This window comes from Ornithodoros turicata, unplaced genomic scaffold (assembly GCF_037126465.1).
Source record: "Ornithodoros turicata isolate Travis unplaced genomic scaffold, ASM3712646v1 ctg00000911.1, whole genome shotgun sequence".
In the NCBI taxonomy this organism is placed as follows: domain Eukaryota; kingdom Metazoa; phylum Arthropoda; class Arachnida; order Ixodida; family Argasidae; genus Ornithodoros; species Ornithodoros turicata.
This window is the reverse complement of record NW_026999415.1, coordinates 264,074-272,421: the sequence shown is the minus strand read 5'-3', so window position 1 is coordinate 272,421 and position 8,348 is coordinate 264,074. Positions and strand designations below refer to the sequence as shown.

General features: G+C 48.1%; 2 long non-coding RNA genes across 3 annotated transcripts in view; one reads left to right on the top strand and one right to left on the bottom strand.

Moving 5' to 3' along the window:
- The window catches only part of LOC135375650 (uncharacterized), a 128,409-nt gene that overhangs the window by 85,496 nt on the left and 34,565 nt on the right, over positions 1–8,348 (top strand). The window lies entirely within an intron of this gene.
- The window catches only part of LOC135375651 (uncharacterized), a 42,282-nt gene continuing 41,606 nt past the window's right edge, over positions 7,673–8,348 (bottom strand). For both annotated transcript variants that reach the window (XR_010417318.1, XR_010417317.1), the window contains exons 3-4: positions 8,075–8,122; positions 7,673–8,005 (exon numbers count right to left, since the gene is read on the bottom strand). This is a non-coding gene — a long non-coding RNA (uncharacterized LOC135375651). The remainder of the gene's footprint in view (positions 8,006–8,074; positions 8,123–8,348) is intronic.

Below are 8,348 nucleotides of genomic sequence, written 5' to 3'. Positions count from 1 at the left end.
TGCTAGGGTTTTAGCCACTGTACCTATTTCGGGTAAATCCCATCCACCCCGCAAAGTTGGACAATGAAGATATTGGCGTGCGACGTAATGTGTCTTACCACTCCAGAAGAATTTGATGAGGGCTGAATGCAGTGAACGGACAACAGAGCAAGGGGGAACGCTCACGTGTGACAGGTGCCACAGTCGCGCCGTGAAGACTCCTCGTATCAGGTATGCCTTCTCTCTGTAGGAGAGTGCGAACGTGTTCGCCTTGGCTATGTCTTTCTGTATTTCCAGGGTTGCTTGTGTCCAGTTTGACCGTGATAATCCCTTAGCTGTAAAGAGAACGCCTAAGATGCGAAGTGTAGGGCACACGGCAAAATCTAGGCGATTCAGGCTGAAACTACCTAACAAGAGGAGCTTGCTCTTGTCTTTGTTCAAGCTTGCACCAGAATACAAAGCGTACTGATCAAACAAGTCCAAGATGTGCATGAGTGAGTCCGGGTCGTGTAAGAAACATGTGATGTCATCAGCATAAGCTGTCACCTTCCAAGCACCAGAACCAGGGAGGGGCAACCCATTCACTCTGTTACATGAGATAATACTGCGAAGAAACGGATCCAAACTGATAACAAATAGCAGGGGTGACAGCGGGCAGCCTTGTCTAACACCGCGCTCTATATGAAAGGTTCCACCAATGGCATTGCCGAACAGTAGAGTACTTGTTTGCTGGTTGTATGCAGTTTTGATCCAGTGGGAAAACTCTGGCGGAAGCCCATACGCGTCAAGGAGGCAAAACAGATAAGAATGCGCTACCCTGTCAAACGCCTTCGACTGATCCAGAGACAAAAGTGCTCCACTTGAACGACGAAATTCTGTGCATTGTATCATGTCCCGAATGCCGGAGAGTGATGTGTACATACTTCGACCTTGCACACTGCACACTTGGGCTGGATGTACAATGCTCTCCATCACACTGTTTAGTCTTGCTGTCAGAACGGCCATGACGATCTTGTAGTCACTATTCAGTAGAGAAATTGGGCGCCATGTTGACGGATCACTGGTGTTACTGTTGTCTTTAGGAATCGTGACAACGTAACTGGCCATGAATTCGGGGTTCCATGAGGAGGTGGTTAGTATCCACTGAAGATATCTGTGAAAGTAATTGCGGAGTGCAGGCCAAAACATTTTGTAGAAGGCATTCGGTAACCCATCCGGTCCTGGAGAAGATCCGCTTTTCAGCTTCTTCACTGCGTTGTCAATTTCTTCTTTAGTCACAGAAGATATCAACAAGGAGCGTTCCTCGTTTGAGAGTTTGGGCAGGGACTGCAGTACTTGGGCAGGGACCTCTGCAGTTGCCTCAGAGCAAAACTGTCTAGAAAAGAACTGTTGGAAAGCTTGGCGGTCTGTTCTTGACTGAGTGATGTACTCAGCAGCTGTAGTTGCCTCCGGATCGATAAATCGCCTGGAACGCAGGTAGCGCAAGGACCCTGGCCCTGCAACAGACCGAGACCGGAAAAATTCTAGTCGCGCTGCCATAGTGCTAGACTTCAAAAGAGCCATTCGTTCTGCCTCCAGGCAGTCAAGGTATGTCTTTGCTTTCGAACAGAGCACACTGGAACGTCGAGCCATGCGTATCTTCTTTGTCAGAACAGTTAGTTGGTTGGTACGCTGGCGAGCCTTCGACAGACCCATTGCTGTGAAGAGGAGACGGAGATATTTCTTGATCTTGGACCAACCCTCGAATGTCGTCTCTGTTCCAAGTAGTCTTTCAGACAAGAATTCGTTCACTGTCGTTATCGTATCTTCGTCGCATAAAGCAGCGTGAGACAATCTCCACGGTCGATGAATTCGCTCTGCTCTTTGAGGTACACGTAGCGTCATCACGACGGCTCGGTGATCTGACACATACCTTCCACTTTGGGAAACCTCAAATACATCACACCTCCGCACATAGCTTGTGTATTCTTGTGGTACGTAAAATCGATCCAAGCGCGAGCTGCTTTGTCCTTGGTGCCAGGTGTACACGAATTCGTTACCGCGTGTTAGTTCCCACGCGTCTTGTAATTGGAATTGCTGTACCATTCTGAGTAACTCTCGACCATTCCACACCGGTCGTCCAGCACCAGGCCCTCGGACATCTCTCACACCGTTCAAGATGCAGTTGAAGTCTCCCACAAGAAAAGTAGAAGATGGGCTTAACAGGTGAACATCAAGATCAGCGAAAAATGCATTGGTGGAGTTCATCTGAGCAGGGGCATACACATTAACTATGCGAAGTCTGTTCCCCGCAATGTTTATGTCCACAGCGATGACGCGGCCCTCACTGTCTGGAGTCGAGAAAGCGCCAGATAACACACCAGTAAAGCGAGTGGATGCTAGGCTAAAAAAACAGTTCACGCGGAAACGTTGTCTGAACGATTCTACTTCTTGCACCGTGGTAAAATTAGTTTCTTGCAAAAGCAGAATGTCTACTCTGGCAGCTGCGGCGAAATTAATTACTTCTGCTTGCTTATCGGGGATTTCGAAATCCCTGTACGTTGAGAGTGCATACTCGCAAATCCATTGTTAGAAAGAGGAGTACGAGCTGCACAGCAAGTCGCCAGTTGTTATGACCCATATTACGAATACTCTAGTCAGACGAGGTGTCGGAATCTCCAAAAACATCTCGCTTCAGTTCGCGATGTAAGTCGCTCGCCAGCTTGGCTCTCTTCTTTGTTGGAACAGAGCCTTCGCTCGACGTCGTTGTAGCATGTTGGTGTTTCCCTGATGTAGTTAGGTCATTGCTTGTAGAACTCTCGCTGTCGCTTATCAAGTGTGTCCCAGCATTCATGTGCTGTGTTGAAGATGGCTGATGTGTCGCAGCATCACTTTTCACATCAGAAGTTGCGGAGTAGCTGTCGCTTCCCACCTCTGTGTCTTCATCCATGGATGATGGCGATGCATCTTCGGTCGCTTCAGGCTTAGCGTAGCAAGTAATATTGGACGGCACGGTCTCACTCGGAGGGGATTCCGCACCATTCAGCAGTTGCTCACGTGGCATATTATCGCAAGAAAAGCTTTCACGTGCATTCATTGGGACGTCGCCTTGTTGGTCAGTTTGGAGAGTTGGTACCACAGTGGTGACTTCGCTGGTAGGCCCAAGCGGAGCTGGGTCAACGTTTGCTGTCGTGGGCGTCGGTTTTGGTGGTCGGATAATGTCAGCGAACGTGCGCTTGCGGATACAATCAGCCGTAGCGTGGTTGCCTTTGCATCGATGACACTGCGAGGTGCATTCTTCTGCTTGATGGCCAGATCTTGAGCAACGTGAACAAAACGGCGTAGTACAGGCGGCCCGGTAGTGACCTTCGCGCTTGCACTTGCTGCAAACACGGCGCACTCCTGGATAGTCGCAGTTGACACGGTGACCAAGAACCCTAATGAAGTTTGGGACTGGGTTATTTTCGTTCATTTTCATACATGCAACTCTGTGTCCATTTTTGATCGTTGGCCTGTCTTTGGAATACATCTTCTCCAACTTTTCGACTTTTCCAAACGGAGCGAGGGCACGAAGGAGGTATTCATCCGGGACGTACGGGGGTAGATACATACAAGTCACACGGAGGAAGTCAAGCTTGTAACTGTTACCGCGGCGATCACCGCAAACGCAAGATCCGAGTTTGGCGACTGTTACATAACGTCAGCGCCAGTCGTTCAACTTTACTGGTGTGGCGGATGCGTTTATATTAAAAATGTTCGTCACGGGTGCTCCCCTAGCTGAACGCGATGACGACGACGCATGAAGTTACCTGGTGCCGGTGACACAATTCTATGAAATATTCTGCCTAGGATCATACCTAGGAAGGAACGCGACCATGTGAGGGCGACAACGGCAAGCCCTTTTACCACCACCACCACCATCTAGGAACGCGTGCCTTACGGTAGCAGTTTGAATCAGTGGTGTCGGCGTGACCACCACTCCTAGGAACCACAAGACACTGTAGCACCAGGTCACTACCAGGTAAGCGGGAAAGTGATGGGAAAATCAATGAACTTAAAGGGACCATGATGATTTCCGTGAATAGCGAATACTCTGCAGGACAACGTTCTCACGATGCTTTACTATCGAATAGATACATCGACCTCTAACTGTATTCAGTTCAACTGGGGCGGAGTTATCGGGCAAAAATAGCAGGGCGTGACTGCTGGATAATTGGCTTTGAAAAGGGCTTACGTCATAGCTATCCAATTCTCTCAGCCAACTGTGAACGACGAGGATGACCGCGGGACCATGTGGGTGCATGGTTTTGGTTTGGACAACAACGACGTGGTATATCTGCCGTCGAAATCACTCGAAATACGGCGAAAGGCAAATATCAGAAACGGAGGAAGAGACTATGCGACACACACAGCGTCTATGAATCGTTCGGTACTATGGAGCGATCACTGTGAGGCAGTTGTGTGTTGTATGAGAGACTAAATGTGGTTGTGATGTTTGTTACATGAGACAGCGCTGGCTTAATTAATGAATAAATGTTCTCGTGACTGACGCTTCAGGTACAGTTGAGAAACGTTCGTTACGGTAGTTACAACTAGTCCCGCCTTCCGAGGAGAATGGGTTTTTTGAGAAAGGGCGCAATGATACAGCCGCCGATGGGGCTGTCCGACGTTCTATCGTTGGTGTCCTCAGTCTCGGGGGAACGCTTTTTATGCGAGGGAGTAACTGGACACCACAACTACTCCCCTCTTACTTGACGTTATTGGATTATCCTCAGATCTGTGCAGTGATTGGCCTTGCGTGTGTCGCGTGGTGAAGCTGTATCCGGATTGTCCTCAATAATCACTCATCAGTTGTATAATTCGTACTTTCTAATATTTTCAGCTCAACGTAATACATTTACTCGAAATAAATCAGACCTGTTAACTGCATCGCCTCTGTTAGGGATGCACTCGCAGATGACGACGCAGGAAGGAGTTGACAGTATGTGTCGCAGGTAGTAGTCATCCATTTTGTCCCACGCCTTCGTCGAATGAGACTCGAAGGAGTCTGCAGTCAGGAGTACAACATGTCCGTGCTTATTATACTCCGCAGATAAGAGTGATTGAAATGAGGACTGTATGGGGATCACTCCTGTGCCGAGATCAAATCACTGAGACTTCCTCTGCTCCAGCCGTGCACCGTCGTTGTTTTGTGAGCTAGCGCAGTCTCTCGTTGAAACATATATGGTTCGTTACCGAAAATGGAAATTGATCCAAGGGACCAAATGCTTCTTTAGGATGTCGTTCATGTGATTGTCCTGGTGGATCTTTACTCCTGGACCCACGAGCTCTCCAGCACATCTTACGCTTCTATTCCATCATCGCCGATCAGGACTCGAGTTCCAGTTGAGTTTCAGGCGTCTACATCTCTTCACGCTGGGGCAGTATTCATGGAGGAAGGAAAGGCAAGGAGCGGCTCTTCCTTCCAGACCAGTGCCGTGTATGCCAAAGGGAGTCTGGCCATTAGGAGGAGCCTAAAAAAGGGGCTCGAGCTGTCAATCAAATTGAGCGTTTTTCATTGGCTGCTGTTTTCTATGCGGGCCGCCATGACACCAAAATTTTCCCGAAAATGGCGGCTAGCTTCGAACGGCGAAGCGAGGATTTCATGACAATTTTTTTTTTCACAAATTACGTCAATTTTATTCCGTAGGTGTACATTCTGTTGCAATTATCTTGCAACTCACCTTTAAATTACGCTCCAGTGTCGATGTTTACCTGAAAATAATATGTTTCGTCGTCCTTGTTAGGCCTAGTAACGACAGCGATCACAGGCAAATAGCGAGAAAAACGCAACAAATGCCCAAAAATTTTCATTTTATGACATACTTTTATTCATATACACACCTTTGCCCGTTCTTGGTTCAGTCTTGTTATGTTTCATAGTTAAAATACGTATAATACCGGCAGTCTGTTCCAACTAGCGGTTCTGCCGGCCAATCAGTTCTGCTAGCAAGCACTTCTGCTTCTGCTACTTCTGCCTTCTGCTATTCTGCGTCTTCCCGGCGTGCCCCTCACCATCCAGATGGCGCCGTTAAAAGTGGACGCAAAATCCATTATGTTGCTAGGTCGTCAGGGAATATCCTATTCAATCTAATCCAATCCAGTTTCCCGAAAATGGCGGCACCCAGTTAATACAGGTAATATATAGCTTGGATAGCCTGGGGTTAATAGCGAACTGTATTTTGGCTCGTGATTGGCCAGAGAGCTCAAAAAGTGGGTGGAGCTCCAGGTATATACAGGTCCCATTAATGGCCACACTCCCTTTGGCATACACGGCTCTGTTCCAGACTGGCATAGCCGCCCTCTAGCGGTCGCTCGGGTCAAAATCGCATTACGTCCTGTCCATCACGTGATCCTCTCTAAAGTTTCGGTTTTGCGACACTGTTTCTCGCGCTGCTCTTCGTGTGATTTCGCTTTTCGAAAGACATTTATTGTGAAAATGTGAGCACCTTCGTAGAAACGACGTATGGTAATGTGTTTCTGTCCCGGCTGCGACTCTCGCCGAACAGAAAGCAGCTCTGTCACGGGAACACGTTTTATTCGTAAGTACACGATCAGTTATTTTAGTCTCCTGCGTGTGATCGAGTCATGTTGACCTGGCACTGTGCCGCAGATTCATTTCATATCCTCTGTTGTTGCACAGCTTTGTGGCAAAAGTTCACGGAACACGGCGCCTACCCATTTCTTAATAGGAGCGGCCCCATGCGGGCTATGACGAAGAGATCGAATAGGAAACGGGTGGCCGGCTATTCCTTCCTTCTCTCAGTATGTGTGCCTACTCCTGCTTGCTGCTAGATTGTCGCTCCATTGGAGAAATGCTGCACACCGGTGCTGCGTAAACTTTTGTCCCAAGCTGTAGGAATCTGATTAATGGTGTGCTGGGTCGTTATAAAGTTACACGTGTGGTAGTGGGTCAGTTCGTGTAGAGCCTTTCAGAGCCTTTTATGTATTTCAGACGTCGTCCCACGTGGTCACTTCACGTGGGATATGCACCCGTTGAGACTGACCAAGTTTAGGCCTGTACACCGTTTTACGTATTTCACACTCTGGGGGTCGGTCGGTTCATGTAGAACATGCACCCGTCGAGACTGGCCAAGGTCAGGTAAGGACTGCCTTTTACGAATTTTTTATACTTTGGCGAGTGGGTCAGTTTATGTATGGATATGAACACGTAGAGACTGACCAAGGTTAGGTCAGGTGAAGATTTTCCTGACCTAACCTTTGTCAGCCTTCACGGCTGCACATTCTACATGAACCGGCGCACACCCCAATTTGTGAAATAGATAAAAGACACTCCTTCCTAACATTGTCAGTCTCGACGGATGCGCCGTTTCGCCAAGTGAAAACTGGCCCTTAGTACGCTCAAGATCATCGTTGTTCAGAATATGATATTGTTCTCTTTCCAGTAGATTTGTTATTTTTCGAGATTTGCGAACCCCTTTCCGTGACAATCTGGATGTATACGATAATCCTTAGAAAAAGTCTCCACTCTTCTGTGAACCGATAAATGTATCGTTCGGCAAAATGGTTGATGACGAGAGTGTTACGCAGTAAAGTTGGGTTTTCAGACTGCACGTGTTGTTATCGCTGCACGGCGTGCAGTTGTGCAGGCGCACGGGATCCCATGTAAATGCAGTCGCACAGAAAATCGAAAGAGAAATAAACGAACGCAATGTCTGCTGCTTAGTACAATTTATTGCCCTTAAAAGTTCCCGCCACCTATGACCATGTTAGTAAAAGGAAAGACCAGGGTCTCTTATTTCATATACGTGCAATTGATCGTTTCGTTGTTAACGGTTGCCGGTCAGCCACGTTGTTCATCCTTAGATGGAGCATGTCTTACACTTGCTTGCCGTTGTGCATCTTTTCCCAGGGCAAGTGACATCAATACAAAGGCATAGCGAGGCATCGGCGCATTTCATACATCCGCTCGCCACTGTGCAACTTTTGGTAGGGCAATCGGTAACACTCGGAAGACAAGCGCAGAGTTCCACCTCAAGTTGACGACCTGCAAAGGGAAACGTCCTCACAATGATGGCTATACGGTGACATCGTTAATAATTCCAAAAGTCCTTACGTTCAAGCTCGTGTCCTTCAGGTGCAGCTTCACTGGCGACAAATGCACCTTAAAAAGAAAGGGGAATTTTTAGTTTCTCGCACTCTCAAGTTCCCCCCAAACTTGGATCCCACCAGGTGAGCTGTTGCGTCACGCGCTTTCGACAGCTTGTTACGCGTCCTGCGCACCTGTTCACGTGACTACCTCATCTCTCTAAACGTGTTACCGAATGACGAGGAAAGCCTTCGTGTAGAAAACTTTCTGCTGTCTTAGGGCGAAGGACATGTTCAAGGAA